The sequence below is a fragment of the Fukomys damarensis genome, unplaced genomic scaffold, assembly GCF_012274545.1.
Source record: "Fukomys damarensis isolate Sample0158 unplaced genomic scaffold, DMR_v1.0_HiC HiC_scaffold_1, whole genome shotgun sequence".
NCBI lineage: Eukaryota > Metazoa > Chordata > Mammalia > Rodentia > Bathyergidae > Fukomys > Fukomys damarensis.
In genome coordinates, this window is record NW_022900913.1 from 43,444,526 (window position 1) to 43,463,546 (window position 19,021).

Consider the following 19,021-nt stretch of genomic DNA (forward strand, 5'->3'; position numbering starts at 1 on the left):
AGTATATATTATTAGGAAGATACTTTATCAAGTATGATGAAAATATAATACTGGAAAGTAGATCTCCTGAAAATATGGTGAATTTCCAATAGATATTGAACAACTGTCCATAGAATACAAAGGGGCTTTTTAATGACTGTTCTTTTCAGTAGGAAAAAGACAAAATAAATATAATTTAAGAATAATCTATAAATTTTGACTAGAATCAAAAGGTACCATGGAAAGAGAGAAGAGGTATAAGACATGTAATAGCTAGCGTTTCTGAAATATTTGTCATTTTCTGAGACTATTGTATTGTTTATATTTTTTACATTATCCACATATGACAATCAGTCTAAATTGAGATGTGCCATAAAATGTAGGCCAAATTTCAAGTACATAGAATAAAAATACAAATGATGAGTACTTTTTAAATTAAATGTTAATTGATAATATTTTAGTTACAATGGATTAAAGAAAACATATCAAACTTATTTGAAGTATATTTCTCTTGTTCATTTGTGTACAAATATGAACCTATCAATTCTAAATACAGGAACTTTTACAAATTGTGATTTTTTTTTTAAGGAAAAATGTCAAATAATGTTACTAGAGTTATTTTAAAAGTTAAATATGCATCTTCTTGGGGATTTCTATTGCCACTTTCCACAATAATGGCATTTGAAGATGGTCTAACAAGCCGTTCTTACTTCCTTCGAAATGCAAAGCGTCCAACCACATCACCCAGCATGGCTCAATATATTCTCTTGCTGTGGAAGAAAATAAACAGGGCTCATCTCAGGCTGTGAACTTCTACAAGCCACCAAATTCAGGCCGCTTAGGCTTCCCATGAAAAGGAGGTCTTCCTGTACGTTTCAACATACTTCTTTCTCTGAGTGATATGCAAATATCAAATAAGCAAATAATAAAACTTTGATATTAGACTAGTTGTGCCTTAGATCTGACATTGTTTAATAATGTGATACACACAGGCACTGGCCAAAGAGAACTCTGAGCACCTGCTCATCTGAATGCCATAAATCAAAGTCTAGCGAATATGTTTAACCATGTTAATAAAAAGCTTTGACTCATTTCCTCAGCATGAAAGAGAAAAAATGTTTTGTCTAGATTAGTGCAACGTCAGTTATAGAGAATCATTCAGCCGAAATGTTTCCAGTTCAGCATCACTGCCAACAGCTATCACAGATGATTGATCTGAGTAGTGGTAGAGAATGAACTGCACTTTGAGGGTCTGGGCTGCCCTCCTTGAAAATAAGAGAAAAAAGATTCTTCACAGCATCTGAGTTGGTGACTGAAATGCTGGTGGACAGGGCCCAAGGGAATTCTCCAAGTGGATATGAGGAATTTTCACCCATCCTAGCAGTAGCATAAGGTGTGGATTGGCTGACTTCCTTCATAGAAAAGGAATTTTCCGGAATAGTCAGAAGGGACATAAAGAGATTTATTAGGCAAAATTTTAAAAGTACACACTCAAAGCATTCTGATCCTCAAGAGAAAGGGGTGCATTATGGCTTGAGCTGGGTGTATTTACAGGGATTTGGGTGGAAACCTGTGGAATCTATAGAAGAAAGGAGCTGAAACCAGGTGACAGCCAACAACGGTGATGGGGTCGGTTCCGCCACCTCCAATTTTGTAAGTGAGAAAGAATAGCTGAGTCCATTTGTAAGGAGAAAGTATGGCGCAAGACAAGGAATAGCCCAAACTTAAGGTGTCGTGAGCAAGAAAGAAATTAAACTGGTTTTGTGAAGGTCAGTTTTTATTTTAAAACATCATTTCTCTTCTTTTCTTTCTATCTTTATGTCTTCTATCTTACTTCAGGGGTGACAAGCAAAATGTTGACTCATCTCAGGCAAAAGGAGAAGCAAAAGTTAAGATTTTTTCACCTTGAAATGGGCTCAGGAGGTGAAGAGTGGATTTAAAATAATTTAGAGAATTTCTGTAGTGAGGTTATGAGTCTAAATTGGCCTCCTCAAATGTAATCTCTAGTCCTCTGGTGCTCTTTACATGTTAAGAGTTGAAAACGTGCTTCAAGTGACCTTTGCAGGGGCCCATGTGAATGAAGATAGTTCACATAGAATTCTCTATTTAAGAAAATTCCAGTTCTTAAATTTCAGTAAATTAAAATTTGAAAGGAATATGCGGACTGGGGATTTATCTCAGTGGTTCCGCCACCTGCCTTGTGAACACAAGGACCCGAGTTTGATTGCCAATACCAAAAGTTAATTAATTAATAATAAAATAAAAAGTAAAAGTAACCTAATTACCTGTCACTATACTTCCAGATACATTCACCTTAAATTCTTTGAATTGTAAGCTTTTTCAGAACATTTAAAAGTGATTTAATTCACCTGGTTTTTGCAGTTCAATGCTCTATCATTGAGCTATATCCCCAGCTTTGGTTTTTGGAATATAAATAATAGCTACAGAAAAGTGCTCCTAATGGGAAAGGAAATTATACAGTCCCGACCTGTTCCAGAAATTTGTGATTGACAACAACAAAACCTAAGTAATATTTTTTATAGTAATAAATATTTCCCTCTAGTAATAAGTAAAATGACATTTTATAATAATAATTAAAGCAGTCTAGTCAACATTTTAACTTTGACCTAATAATTTAATTCCTGAAAATTTTGTCTACAGACATTTGCATATGTATGTTAAGTGCCATATATCTAAGGATGTTTATTGCCAAACCATATATGAATAATAAAAGGCAGTAGAAAATTTCCAAATACCATTAATAAGTAACTAGCAAGTTATTATGCAAATTATTAGTAAATTATTATATCACTATAGGACTACATATGTAGTCACCTACATATATGACTATGTATTCATTTTGAAAAAGCTGTATACGTATTAAAATAAGATTCTATTATTTAAAAAGTTAAATTTAAACAACAAATATATTCAATCCACTTTTCTCCACTGTTCAAAATGCATAATGTGTGTTGCTAAGATATCTTTGAGTTTATATTTAGTACTATCTCAAAGGATGTGGGACTATGAAAGTGTTAGGATGAAAAGTAGAACAACGTTTGAAGTAGACTTCCCTTTACATTAAAAAAAAAAAATTATATGCTATGTCAGTCCCCTGTGGAAGAAGCTTGTGCTAGTAGTGTTTATTTTCGAGGTGGGTAACCCAGTGGCTGGTGTGGTGAACGGGTGGTTTCTCTCCAAATCATGGGTAGCTTTCAAATGTTACAATGTATTTGTATTACCTAGTCACAAAGTTAAACAAAATTTTATAAAATGATTGAAGGGTTGGAAAGTTTGCGCTTTAAGGAGAGAAGGGATGACAAAAGAAACAAAGGAAGTGTCCTTTTAAATTTGTCAGAATAATCTCCCATAAGCAAAGAATGAGGAAAGACTGTCTTGTTTTAACCAGCTCAGTTATTGATAAAGTGCAGGAGGTTTGGAATTGCCTAAGGTGCACCAGTGTTAGGTAAATAATATATTTAGTTGAAGATACAGCGAAAAGAGACGTCTGCTTTTAGATTCTCTCCATTGTCCGTACTGCGTCACATACTTTGGGCAAAACTGTCTACAAGGAAGTCCCTTTAACACAACAAACACCACTCTGGGACACTTGCAGGAAGTGAAGCCATAAATCAGAAAGGCGACGGAACATAATAGACATGGAAGCAGCTAGAGGAAGGCAAGAGAATATCAAAGTGTTCAAAGAAGATCCAGAAGAGCAAGACTGTTTAGATGACATCAGTGGTAAGAAAATAACCTGAGACACACCAACAAAAAATGCTCAGAGATGATTTGACAGCCAGTCAGTGTCATGAATACAGCAGCAAACTATTTATTTGCTAGAAGATCTGCTATTATGGCACACAGTGGACAATGTGTTCACGGACAAATGCTTCCTTCCAGACAAGTTGGGATTTTAATCTCTCAGTTGGAAAATATTTACTGAGCACTTGCTTTGAAAGGTGCTGAGGGTGATTCAAGATGACTGAGATAAAGATATGCCATTGGGGAGTTTACATTCTACTTTCATATAGAAAACCCTCTAGTAAAAACCTAAATTCAAAGCACTCGCTCTGTAGAGGACATCCTCAGAATCTATGCTCTACCAAGACTTCTACATTCAATGTTTTTAGTTCCTTTCACTCTTCATTTCTGGGTTCCAGGGCCAAATTAGCAATCAAAGTTCTCATATAGACTCAGTCTAATTTTCTCCATTGTTCAAAATATGTGGTCTGTATAGCTGTCTTACAGTTTATATTCAGTAATATCTCAGAGGTCCTAGAACTGTGTACATATTGAGAAAAAGATCCATTCCAAAAAATGCATCCTAAACTTAGTATTTGTTCAATCAAACTAGCTTTCCTTAAACCTAATCAAAATTCTACCTAAAGCAATTCTGACTCACATATTCCCCGTAATTTAGCTCTTTTCATCAAAAATATTCTTAACACAAAATGCAGTCAAAGTCATCTAAACAAAACAAAGAACACCAAATTCTTCCAACATCTACCTACTACATATCCAAGGATTTTAGGATTCACAACTTAAGAAAATTTGGCATAATAATAAAATATATCTAGTTAAATTTCAGAAAAACAATAGTTACATTTTAGTACAAATTTTCCCTAGATATATAATGGGACAAATATCACATGAATATGTATACTAAAAAAGGATTTATTCTTTTTATGAACTTTAATGTAACTCATGTCGTATATTTTATATATTAAATATACAAATCTTACACTTAACTACTTAATTTAAAGTAACTATTATGTAAGTTGATTATAATGAGAATTCAAACCATTTTATTTTAAAATAAAAAATAGCTTCTAGGGCTGAAGGTTTAGCTCAGTGGTGCCACTGCCTACCTTGGAAGTTCAAGGACCCGAGTTCGATTCCCCGTACAAAAAAAAAATAGCTTCTAATGATTAACCCATTTAAAATTTTAACTACAAGCTGCTCATAACTCCCCAAGTTAGAGGTGAAGATTAACTTTTTGTGACTGGTTGGAGAATTCACTTACTTGGCTATCTAGAATCAAGAACGCAGTATTCTCTGACTAAAAAGTTGATATGTCATCAAGTATTAAGATATTTTCAAACCAATTCACTGTAGCACATTCCTTCATTAGTACACAGATGATGCATGCTTTCCTATTCATCTAATGTATTGATATCAGGAAGTATTAGTCCATGCGCGACTGACTACTTAACTTAGAAGGAAACTCTTACCTGATATTTGGTGACTCACTTTGATTTCTCTCTGAAAGGTGGTCCCCCAAAACTTGTAAGTGTACTATTTTAATTAATACTGCAGTCAGTGAAGTGCCGTAGGCTCAGTGAGGACGCTGAGTTAAAAACTCTGGGAAGATTGCGACACCAACACACATCCTAAGGAACTTGACCAGGTTTCCACAGTAAGCTTCTGAGGAAGAGCCCTGCATGTTTTGGGGGTGGCCGGGGGAGTCCATCTCGAAATATACCAAAGCATTCTATCTTGTGAAGGAGGACTTGCAAAATTTGTTGTTGTCATTGTTCTTCATTTGTATGTAGTCTTTTCTCACTGTTAAAAACATTATGTCTGCCCAGTGACAAACAGTATGGAGCATATTTTCATAATGTTGATTGCCATCTATGTTTAATTTTTGGTAAGGTATATGTTCAGGTCTTTAGTCTATTTTTTCCAACCAAATTGCTTTATTATTGTTAATTTTAAGGGTTCTTTGCATATTTTGGATACAAATCCTTTTTCAGACGTGTCTTTTGCAAACATTCTGTACAAATCTGTGTCCTATCTTCTCATTCTCCAGAGAAGTTTTTCACCGAACAGAGGATCTGAACATTAATAAATTTCCACTTATCACCGGGGATTTAGCTCAGTGGTTCGGTGGGACCCAAGTTCAATCCCCGGGAACAACAACAAAAAAATTTCCACTTATCAATTGTTTCTTCATTCATGAACTGTGCCTGTGATATTGTATCTAAAAAGGTATCATTATACCCAAAATCTAGGTTTTCTCCTATGTTATCTTTTTACAATTTTATTATTTTACATTTTACAGTTAGTTCTACAATTTATCTTGAGTTCATTTTTGTGAAAGGTGGAAGATCTGGATCTAGATTCATCTCTTTTTTCTTTTTAGCATGTTTACTTCCAGTTGTTCCATATGTTGAAAAGACTATGATTACTCTGTTATGTGGCATTTGCTCTTTTCTCAAAGACAAAGAATTTTGAATGATTACCTTACAATAGTCAATGATCAAAATCAAAGGATCATATGGGTTTATGAAACCAAGAGATACTTGATGAAGATCAAAACAAGTTTTGAAGAATATCCATTTTTTAAGCTTCATCCATGTTTGGAGGCATTTAACGTGGTAAGTTGTAGAAAATGTCATAAAATTTTTCTTTGCTTCATAATTTCAAGCTACTACCTAATACTGATCCAATAGCAATCAGGAGATAATCTGACAAACATTTTGTTTCAACTAATAAGCCTCAATCAGAACAATAGCATCTCTGCCTCTCTTTTCTAAAGTTGCTTTAAGCTTCAAGGACAATGACTCATTATTAAAAGAAAAAAATCTGAAACCAGTGAACAGAAATATAGCTCAAGGGCTAAGTAGATGTGGGTTCCTGTGATGCTTTTTATTCATCTGTTTTGTATAAGGGCAGAACAAAGTAGGCTGGGTTTAGTTGGTAAGATTTGAAAACCATTGAAAAACACACAAAACAGCAATATTGAAATAAAGATGCTATGTTAAGTGTAGAAATTCTATTAATAATAGAAAATATTTCACCAGGCAATATATGTTTGTTAGAACACTGTCCTTCTGGTCAGAAGTTTTTAGTTGTGGGAACAGAATTTGGGTTTGTGTTACTCTGACCTTAGCAGCCAGACTTGCTTCTCAAAACAGGCCAATTATGGGGTTTCACAGCCTGCTTTAGGAATAATCAAAGTTACAGTCCCCTGCAATATTTGTAGCTTCTTAGAACATACTTGACTTTTAAAGATATCAATTTTTAAACAAAGAATTTTTAAACTTTAGGATAATTCATATTTTAAAGTTTGAATGATCAAGGTTCAGTGATGAAAATGATCACACACTTTTGAGTCAAAGCCTAAAGGCTGTAGGCCACTTAGTTTCTGTCTCTTGCCCTGCAACTTATGACTGCTGCTGCCAGATACACAACAATGGATTATTGATGGTGCTGTTGAAGAACTTAACTAAGAGTGAAAGCCAACCCTCCTTGAAGTCTAGTTATGTTTCACTGCTAGCAGAAGTGTAGAATGCTAGGCAGCCCTCCTAGCAACATTAATAGAAGAGCACCATGTCCTTCTTATTCCACAAGAGAAGCTGGGAGAGAAAGTGATTTAGGGAAAGCGGCATGGATTTCCATTTACTCTTCTATGGCAAAATATAATGTAAAAGGGCTCTGAGATCCTATGATAGAGCTATACATACATCTTAAATATATGCTTCATTAGATACATTTTTGATAACTCAGAATTTAACGTCACAAAGCGAACTTATTTACTACAGTGGAATTTTTTTCCAGTTGTAAAAATACCTGGAGAATTTCTACTACTGGCCTAGCAAAGTAAGCTGCCACACTGTGGGAGAGGCTATAAAAAGGCCACATATCAGGTAACCACAAGTCACTTCTAGTAGCTGAGTGTGGCCCAACTAGCCAGCAACAATACCAGCTTGGAAGAAGATGTCCAGAAAGGAGCACCACTCAGCAAATACCTTGATGGCAAAAGATCAATTAAGCTGTACCCAAACTCCTGACCCATGGAAACTGAAAGATCATAAATGTATGTTGCTTCAAGTTTGTAAGAAAAAAAATGAAGTATTATCATTCCATGAAAATAGTATGGAAAAGGTGTGTTTGTGTGTGTTTGCCTGACTACTTTCTTGCCTTAGATAAAGGCTTTATTAGGGTGTGAAAACCAAAACCAGAATGAGAACAGGAGTGTGAAGCTAATAATATAGGATTGCTACTACGAAGGCATTATTTACCTGCGGGTATCTTAGTAATGTTGATTGCAAACTTATGGGTAAGACATGCCTGGTGCAGGATTTTCTAGACATTATAGATTTTCAAGTAAATATATTGCTTCTGTTGGAGCATGGACATGATAGTAGATACACTGTCTTGGAACTTTCTTTTTGCACTTGATATTATTTCTGTTCTCTACCTTCTCTGTCTGCATACAGATCTATCTTATTCTTTTATAGACATCAGAATGGAAATTGAAATTTTAGATTAAAGGACAGTTCCAGTGTTATGTTTTACATTTTTTCTCTTATTTCATAAATAATGAAAAATATTTAGAGAGAGTTCAGAAGAGGGTTTGATCACTAAAGCCTCTGGGAGATTGGTACAATATCAGTGAACTTTTAATGTTTACTTAACAATCTTGCCCAAAATTACTATAAATATGATTATTTGTGTTAGCGTATGTTTCTGATTTACCACTATTTCCATTGGTTCAATCCTAGGGAAAGAAACTCTATTTTAAGTCAGAGGAATGTGGCTGTAACCACCTTTTGTGAAGTTAAAACAAGGTAGCTTTAAATCTTAATTACAAATTGAATTTCTAACATTCACTGAATCTTGTCTTTTCAACCATATGTTCACCAGTTTCTTCTCATTAATCCTAATTTTTCCTGCCCCTGGAAAGTAACTGGCAGGAAAGAAGGAAGGAAGGGAGGAAGTTATTTTCCTTGACCACTACTAGATTAATTGACTTTTACAAACGGCCTCTCTTTTCTGTAAATGTAGCCACTGTTTTTGAATGGATAATCAATCTACTTGTGTACTCCCAGGAAGAGGGTCAGTCTACTTTTCACAAAGGAAATCCTAGGTTTGCCTGATAATAAGCAAGTTATCTTGGTACCCACTCTGGACAAAGCTCCACTCCTAAAAATTCTAGAACTGCTCTGAGCTTTGGGTAAGGCTGTACAATAAGCCCACAGCCACTTGACACAGCTGGAATTTTAACAAAGACAAGCTAATAGTGAAACTAAGGGAGAAGAGGCTCCTCCAGGCAAGTAGCTAGATTGCCAAGAGATCAGACCCTCTTCTGGACTCTCCTTGAAGGACACCAACCCCACCAGGAGATACTGAAAAGGGTAACTGTGCAACTTTTATTTTATAAGCAATCCTAATCAGTAAAGCAAATCAATCTCTGACTATGTTTTTTCCTTTCCTTAGAGAAAGAACTCAGCCCTCTGGTGAAAGTCACAAACTTCCACGGGATTTTTTTCAATACACAAGTCATTTATTTTTTCTTCTTTTCTTTTCATTGTTTATTGGTACATTTTAGGTATACAGTACAGTTACATTCATCATTGGGATCTTGTACCTTTACATGACAGGTCTTGGTTCTTATTTTTTCCCCATACCCCTGCCCTCCCTTCACCCCCTCCACCCTTCCCTGTTTATAGACTTTGTTTGCATTTTTTTCTTTTCTCATATTTTGTCCCTTCTTTCCTTTCCCCTACCTTTCCCACTTCCCTTACTCCTTTAGCGCTTTTATTCCTATTTTGCATTATCAGTTAAACCATTTGAAACTTATTTATACTTTTACTTTTCACACCAGAGAAACTATTTGGTATTTACACATATGTGTTCTATTTATTTCATTTAAGGATAACCACCATTGATATCAAGGTAAGGAAATTTAAAGAAAACAGAAGAGAATAATTTTAAATTCAAAAATTTGACAAGGCAGGGTAACTTTTTTTGACTAAAAAGAATCCTTTTTCTCAGAAAATATTTAAAGGTAAGTGGCAGTTGCTTATATCTTTGTCTTATTCTTTTTAATAAGTTCATTATTGCTTTTCACAAATAAACTTTAGAAATGAAATATTCCTCATTATTATATAAGAAATGTGCCTTCCTGTCTCAATGTTGGATTTGGCTGAGGCTGCTGTCTTAGGACAAATAGTTCTAAACAAAGAGCAATATACTTGGTAATGCACATGTCAGATATAATAGATAGAAAGAAGAATATTGCAAGAGGTAACCTTTATTATTCTGAACTGCAGGAAGATAACTAAGTCAGAATAGTTTAACGGAGAGTTGAACTGTAGTAAAGCTGTCAAAATAGGAAATTCTGTTCTTCATTTTATTATTCAAAATATATTTTTAAATTCACTTGATGTCTATAGCCCAGGTGCTTTAGGATTTTTGTTACAAAATATTAAGATAAATAACAGAGAGAAACTAGCATTTTTCTAACTCTAAAAAGTCTTATCACTTAGAAAGCAAATGAACAGTCAAATTTACTTGACTATAAGAGGTACAAAATAGAATTATCAAATTTGGGAAATAAGAAAGGAAGCAACCCATTTGTCTAACTACAATTAAAGTTTTTCAAAATTTCTATTTTAATCAATGAGTATATAAATATACATACATATATTACTCTATTATATATATGCCATATATGTCTATTTACATACCACATATGTACATGTATATCTATTTAAATGTAATGTTTGTATAAATAGATCATATATGTGTGTATAAATACATATATATATAAGTACTATACATCTATAAAAGGAATAATCAAAATTTATTCTGAATGTTTACATTAAAAAATTATAGTCAAAGACATTTCCATTAATGCCCCTGGCTTTGAACACACCGAAGCAGTTTTGGAAGTCATCTTTTGTGTCTTTATACACTTTGATCAAAAGGTACAATGACTGCTGCTGCTACTTGCCATCCGATGGAAAGACAGACTTTGCTCTTGATATTAAATCAGTATTTTTAGCTATAAAATGTGTGAATACAAATTGATGTAGAAAAGGTTCTGTGTTATAGAGTTACATAGTATGTTCCTGGCATTATCTTCTGTAGAATTTTTAAGACAGTATGTTTTCCCTGCTTCAAAAGAATTATATTCTGTTTTTATAATTTTACTACAACTATACCTCAAGAGATTGTAAGGAGAAGAGAAAGAATGTGTGGTAATAGCTCTCTATAAAAGGTGAACCCATTTATCTTCCAAGTCTTAATGAGCTAGTTTCAGAAAGGCCTTTGAACTTGTTTGTGGCAAGTGGAAACATTAACAAGTAGGTTTTGAGAAGAGCCTTTGAACTACTGGCAAGTGGAAACATCAGTCCCAACAAATCATTGGAAAATCTCAGGTCAAAAGTGCAGTAGCAGAGAAGTATTTCCATCCACGCTTCAGAAACAGCAATAGATCTGAATGAGCCATCATGTTTTTGCATATTTTAATCAATTTTCAAGGAGTCTTCAGGAATGGATAAAATTAATCTCAGTATTGTCCATGGAAGTTGTTGTTTTTCCAAACTGCAGTTTACATCCCGTTACTAATTATGAAAGCAATTTAGGAGATCTCAACCAGCATTTTAAAATAATGAAATACAATAAAATGGATAGAAAAATATTGGTGGTAAATTCAGCATGAAGCATAAGTATTTTGTTAAACTTCTGCTTCACGTGTATGGTTTTGTTTGTTCTCACTGTACAAGTACTTTCAGCCAATGAAGAAAGTGACAAAGCACTAGTATCATGATAGCTATGGACAGAGATGAGGAGACAAAGGGCTTTGGATCTAAGGTTCAAACTGGAGAATCCACAGAATTATATTGTTTAGCTCATTTTTTCCAAAGCAGGAAAATACATGAGGGAAAGGATGATGAAATGAACTTGTTAGCTTATGTCATTGGCCTTCGACAGACAAATTCTAGTCGCTACTAAAGAATTTCTTCTATTTCTGACTTTAGCACTAAACTCACATTTACTGCTTAAAAAGTTCAGTGGTGGTTTTAAGAATAAGAAGAGGGTATATGTACATATAAAACTTCTACAAGAGATTCATTACTTTGATAGACATAAAGGATTGCATCGTCTTGCATATTAAATATTACTTAAACCTCCAAGAGGATTCCACAAAACTTATCAACACTTGCTTTGCCCTAATTACATCATGCAATGAAAGAATCACTTGCCATTAATGTTAGCAAATCATTTCAAACTACTGCACTTGAGTGGAGGAAAGCATGAAATATCAGCATAAAGAAAACCAATTAAAGATAACTCTGCAGCCAGCTCATTTAGTTCACATGAGCTCAATTGCCAGCCTCTCCGAAGGAAGTGGATGTGGGCTGGCTGATGACAACTATACATTCCTTGCTGTCCAGCATTTTATAAAATATCATAAAATATGCATGTTAGTTTATATGCATATTTTGCATATATTTATATGTGGCAATTTTAATTTTGGATCAAACATGATCCAAAATCCTCAGAAGAAAACATTTCTATTCTAGAGTAAATGTCCCAAAAATTTCTCACGAGAATGTATTGCCGACATGGTAGTCAGTAGCCACACGTGACTTGTGAGTTCTTAAAATGTGACCCAGGTAACTAAGAAAATACATTTTTAATTTATTTAAATACATATGGCTAGTCTAACATATTGCAGAGCATAGTTCTGGAATCTTTAACTTTAGTGCTAATTTAAAACAAGTGAAAAATCCTTCTTTCTATTAATGTCCCACAAATAAAATGGCTCATTCATGATAAGGTGACCTTGGCCTCCATCCTGCCTTTTATTATTTTCTCGTCTTCTCCCTTATGTGTCTTGATGTCCTACATCTAGTGGCTACTCAATACATGTGAGCCATTATTGTTGCTGTGTAATTTCTACATCCTACCTCCATTTCTCCCAAATTAATCCTTAAAATATATGTTCATCTGAAGCTTTGGAAGATCTGTTGTTATGAATTCAAACATGTAAATTATTATTTTAGATAATGTTTGTCAAACCACAGATTGAAACCTATAGTTTGTCATAAAAATCAATTTAGAAGCATATGTTTAGATATATGAATTTGGTTTTTGTCACCAAGGTTTACAATTAAAGTTTATCTTATATTTCTAAATTATCATATAATAGATGGTAGATGGATAAATTTTTCAGTTTACTTGGCAAGCCCTTGAACCTCTTTGGGCCCAAGTGTATCTATTCATTAAATGAGATTACTAGACCAGGTGACACAAGTGTAATGTAACAGGAACCCGATGATCACTTAATAAATGCAGTAGGCTGAGAGTAACACCATAAGTTTTTGTATGATTTGAATGTGTGTGTCATTCCAAAACACCTATGTTAAAACTTATTAAACACCTATGTTAAAAATTATTAAAATATTGACAGTATTAAATAGTTGGGCCTTTGGGAAGTAATGAGAGCTCTGCCCTGATGAGTGGGTTACTACATTCATAGAATAGGCTTCAGAGAGATTTCAGCCACTTTTGTTCTTTTCCTCTCTTCTCTTAGGTGAGGACATAGTGTCAATTTCTTTCAGAGGAGCAGGGTCCAGGGTACCATCTTGGAAGGACAGACCAGCCCCTCACCAGACACTGAATCTGGGAACAATTTAATCTTAGACTTCCCAGTCTCCAGAATGCTAAGAAATAAATTTATGTCATCTATAAATTACCCAGTCTTAGTTATTTTGCAAAGCAGAATAAATGAGAAAAAGACAAATATGGAGGAGACTGTCAAAATGAAAAATTTATGTCCCACCTTAAAAAAATCATGCTACTTGATTCTATTTTGGCCACATGTAAAGTTATAACCTATATTCCTAAATGGTTTAGTTTCTCAAAATAGGCAAGTTTAGATGATATGAGTGATGAAACTAAATCTATTTTATAAGTAATGTGAGTAGAGTAAGTTTTGAGGTATGAAAAGATTATATTTCAAAAAAACTGTTAAACCTGGGCCTAGGTGTCACTAGTTTACAACTTCTAGATAATTTGATGTGTAAGCTTCTTTATATCTTTACCACTCAGGCTATTCTAATACCTCTTCTTGTGTCGTTCTTGTGTATTTGTATGTAAGGAAGAAGTATGTGTTGAAGAGACACCTTATGGGAAAAGATAGCTAACACAGGAGTGGCTCCACCACCTTTTCAGGCCAAGGCAGCAAGTGTTTAGAGAAGCTAGGTGTCAGAGATGTTAAAAAATAGATAAATAGATAAAACAAAAGGACTGAAGTAAAAAGCAAATAACAATTTAAAAAGACAAAAATTACATAAAGGGATAAAAAGGCAGAGTGAACAAGTATAAAACACAAATAAAAATACTCTAATTGTGAACAGCCATTAATGTTTCAAAAGTATTTGCATATCCCAACACTCATTCTTTTGAAAATAGTGAAATGTATGTTAATTTACATTTGTCTAGAGATAGATCATATTCTAAATTATGAGTAGTAATTATAAACCAGAGTTTTAATGAAATTTTAAGAAGGTAAGGATAAAAATTAGCTAAGATGGGGTTGAACCATCCTTTACCTTAGACTTCACATCACTGCTCTGTGTACATGTGGTAATCACATTTGGAAGGTAATAAATCAACACTGTTGAAATCTAATTAAAATCAGAAACTGGAATACAGGATTAAAGCCAAATTTAGAATTAAAGGAGTCTATCTTCATTTTAGTTATAGAGTGTTTAGTCCCTTTCATTGCAATCCTAACCCAAAAATTTATTAAAACTATGTGATTTACAAAACCGATAAAAATTTAGTCATTAATTTAAATACTCTTTAGTACTGGAAAAAGACTCTATTCAGTAGTGGGTAGAGTTATGGAGAATTTACCTTCTGCCCAATACCTGTATGATTCATGTTTCATAATGACTTCTTCATTTGATTGAAATTTAAGTTAAATAAATCTTGAAACTTGTTTTATATCCTTTTCTCAGCTATGCTGCATCTCTGTAAACAGAAATGGACTTTTTCAATCTTTGGAATGTTCTAAAAATGAAACTTTAATTATTTTCCCACAGCTCTATAAAAAATTAGAGAGAAGAGAGAATTTCATATTTACAGAAAGAAAAAAGGGTCAGTCTCAAATGCAGAAAATTCTTGTCTAATATTCTAAGATTTAAACTGTTAGAAACAGCAAAAAAAAACTGGCTCAAATGATCTTTGGCTATTTCATTCAGCTCAATTAAGTGTTTAATCATCAAAAATGTTCCTTTATGATGTATTAGATAAAACTATATGGGCAAAAGCGTAACCTTTACCCTGGCCAAAATTTTCGTTTTCATCTCAGTGGTTCAAGCTAATAGACATGCCAAAGAAAATGGAAGAAAACGGGTGTCAGCAATGACGGGAGAGGCACCTGCGGACCAGACTGAGTTGCCATCACAGGCTTGATCTAGAAGGAGACATAGGGTCACTGCACAGAGCCCCAATGGCACGTTTCCTTAGAATCGTCTGGGGGCAGAAGTGCAGCCACATAGACACATTTGCATAAGGCTGATGGACCTAGAAATGATCCTCATGTTCTGGTCTCCCTGTCCTATGCTCTGTATAGATCGTATGAAGGACATGTATAAATCACATTTACATAATGGTTCTCTTGGTCCCATTTTGTATTTGAAACCTTCAAATGATAATATCAAACTGATTCACAGACTTGGTGATTTGGAACAATACATCTCAGGAATACTAGTCACATTTTTTCAAAGGGGGAGAAATATTTTAAAAGTGCACCACATGATGATTGTAACATAATAAATCACAGTCTTAATAAATCATAAAAGAGCATATTTAAAGAGTTTTCACTACAAGCCAGGTGTGGTGGTGCACACCTATAATCCCAGCACTTGGGAGGCTGAGGCAGGAGGATCACTGTGAGTTCGAGACCAGCCTGGGCTACATAGTGAGTTCCAGGTCAGTCTCAACTACATAGTAAGACCCTGTCTCAAAAAACCAAAAAGAAAAAAAAAGAGTTTTCACTACAGAAAAATGATAATTGTGTGAGGTAATATGTAAGCAAATCAGTTAGATGTAGTTGGCAAATTTTGTTAAGAGACATAAAAAATAAAGTGGAAATAGTCCTGTCTTTCCTGTGAATAGGTGCATGTCCCTACACTGGGTGCTGGGGACAGTAAGATTCAAGACCTTGCCCCTGCAGGGAGCTAACTTTTTAGAGGAAAGAATCACCATGTGCCATGGAATGCATAGTGTTGTGGTTAAAAAGACATAACATCAATTTAAGTATCACTGAAAATGAAAAAGGGCTGCCAATTAAAAAATGTGACAATACCTCAGCAAAAGGCACTTTCCACAGAAGAATGGATCTTCTGACCTCATTCTGTTTCTGAATTTCATTTCTTACATTCGCATATATGGCCATTTGGCTATCTTCACTTGCACTTTTTAGCATGTAAGGTATCCTCATCCAAAAATCATTATAACAAAAATAAAACGTTTCATCCAATTGCAAGCATGTTTCATTCTTATTTATTTATGTAATTGATTGTGGTACTAGGATTGAATCCAGGGCCTTTACACTGAAGTACATTCCCAGATCCCTTTTTTATTTTATAGTTTGAGACAGGGTCTCAATAAGCCGCCAAGGCTGGGCTCAAACTTATAATTTCTGCCTCAGCCTTCCAGAGTGTTGGGACTTCAAATGTGTGCCACTATTCCTTGGCTTTTTAAAAACTTTCTTCCTTTTCTCCATAAAGTAATGTTTTTCAAATGTTAAAAGGCATATGAAATTGGGGTCCTATTGAAAACAAAGTATGCTACTCAGTATTTCTGGGGTAGGGGCTGAGATTTTGTATTTTTAACAAGTGCTTGGGTTAAGGTGATGCTGCTTGTTTGTGGGTCATATTTTGAAAGAGTGAGTAACACAAAACAGTTGATGATTATTTGCAAAAAAATACAGACGGGAGTATTTCTCATATGTTAAGTAATGCTTCACTGAAATGAAATGATATTCCACTGCTCTTCATAAGCTTTTGTGTTTTAATGATTATCATGGGCCTCCTAAGCTGGATGAACAATCATTATAGAATATGATTGATTTGAATAAGTACCAATGATATGAAAATGTTTGTGTTATAACTGATGAAACACAGAATCCAATAAATCAATCCTTGAATTGTCCTAATAACCAAGTGTGTGCTAAGGCAGATTATCAGATAATCACAAGAGACTAAGACCATCCATCTGAACTGCACTCTTACTACGAAAGCATATAGAAGGGACAGCTAACCCAGTCTCAGGCATGGGGGACTAGAAATAAGGGATGAAGAAAAGTGACTTGCCTGCAAAAATATCCACAATAAGTGTTATTTACATATGACCCCAAAGTTAGCAATGTTAGAAATCTTAAACCCAGGACAATGTTTTTCTCCTACCTGTCATTAATAGTTGGCCTAAATCAAATCTGGCAGGATATTTTTCAACAGTTGTTCTCATTTGATGACATAGTGCAGGGTTCCACCTAATAAATCACCATGACCAAGGAAACTAGGACAAACTGGAACTGAATTTTGTGAAAACTACACACAGGGTTTAACTGTCTTCCTAGAATAAAAGTCTGACAAGACAAAATATGCAATCAGTGATCATAGTAAATGAAAGTTTTATTTGTTTTCTTTTGATTTGCTTTTTGTGAGTTTTGTTTTGTTGTTCTGCTTAGTGGCCTCCAGAAATACCTCAAACTCTCCATTCCAACGTTTTCAAAGAAGCTGAATTTCTATTTTCTATTTGAGATCTGCCTAAAAGTAATAAATAAAAAACTAAGGAATGGGTAGAATTGCATACAAAATTGGGACTTTTAAAAATAATATACATCCTTGTCTTTGAACTTATAAATTTAAAAAATATATTCACAAAATTAAATTTCTACTTTTAAAATAAAATTTCCTCTGTGTCTACAAGTTATAAATGCATGTATATATGTTCTAAAGTAACTATTATTCTAGACTATCACATTACATTTTTAGTTATCTTACACATTTTTAGTGTAAATCATTGAGTACCACTTTGTAAAACTTACCTTAATTCAAATTTTCCTATGAAACGGTGTTTCATAAATATTTCCACTCTTTGAAATGTTGACAGGTTAAAATTGCACTTAGTGTATTGACAGTCAAGATGCTTTTAAAGAGGTAAATCACTAGAAATCTGAAAAAGAAAACAAGGTTAGTGTTGCCAATTTATTTTTGTTTTATATAAAAAGACTGTCCAAATTTGAGATTAATGTATACTGCAAAAGAGAGTAAAGCAATACTTAAAACATGATCATTACATGTCAGCTTACTCATGTTCACGAAGAGCGAATGCCATAACCATATATGTTGCCTTAACAAAAGAGAGGAATAGTGAATAATGTATTTACCACTGTCACTTTCTGGTAGGAGGCGTCATCTACCTGCTTTCCCTCTCCAAGTAAGGATTACTCATTTCCTCTGACATCTTCAGCTGTTGTTCTAAACTTTAGCTGACATAATCTGTTACTCCAGTAACTTCTCAAGCTGTATCCAAAGACTACTGGTCAAAAGGATTCAGCAGTTCAGCACCAACCTTATTTTGCCAGGGGTGCTGTTCTCTAAATCTTCCAATCCTCCCATTTAGAAAGCATCATATGTGAGGTTGCCGACCAGCAATCCATTAAAGTATATTAAGCAATCATTCATCTCTCTTAATGGTCCAGCTATAAATATTTGCTTCCTGCTGAGATTATAAAGTGTTCTAGCTGTAAAAATTGTAAATTATTTTTGGATAGAAACTTTCTTTGGTTATGTGTCCTATCATTTATTACAAGTGAAATGAGGCAGTCTGTAGAGAAGCAGTCTAGAAAACAGGATATTTTAAAAATATAGAAAAGCCAAAAAGGCTATTTAAACTGACAGAAGCCTTTGTCAGATTTGAATTTTGAAAATAATCTCATATGTTTCCTTCAAATGCACTACTGGATAGTAGTTGAACACAATTTTTAGTAGTTTTGCTACCTGCAGCAAAATGTAATGATGGCAATATTTTTTCAGCAAGGTAATGATGACAATATTTTTTTCTTACTGTTTTACTAAATTTTCTCTTTGTTCTTTTGTATTAGTAATTGAAATTGAGGTGGCAATAACTCTGAGTTTAAAGCATAACAATTTTTTAAATAAAAACAATATCTTCATGACAGTAAAAGACAATGAAATTGTTAGGATCAAATTTGAAAATAATT

General features: G+C 34.0%; 1 long non-coding RNA gene across 1 annotated transcript; it reads right to left on the reverse strand.

Moving 5' to 3' along the window:
* Positions 1–628: 628 nt before the first annotated feature.
* On the reverse strand, positions 629–17,941 carry LOC104864119. Its single transcript, XR_780768.1, has 4 exons — positions 17,843–17,941; positions 17,199–17,380; positions 14,641–14,757; positions 629–749 (listed from the first exon to the last, which is right to left on the reverse strand). It is a non-coding gene; the product is annotated as an uncharacterized LOC104864119 (long non-coding RNA).
* Positions 17,942–19,021: the final 1,080 nt, after the last annotated feature.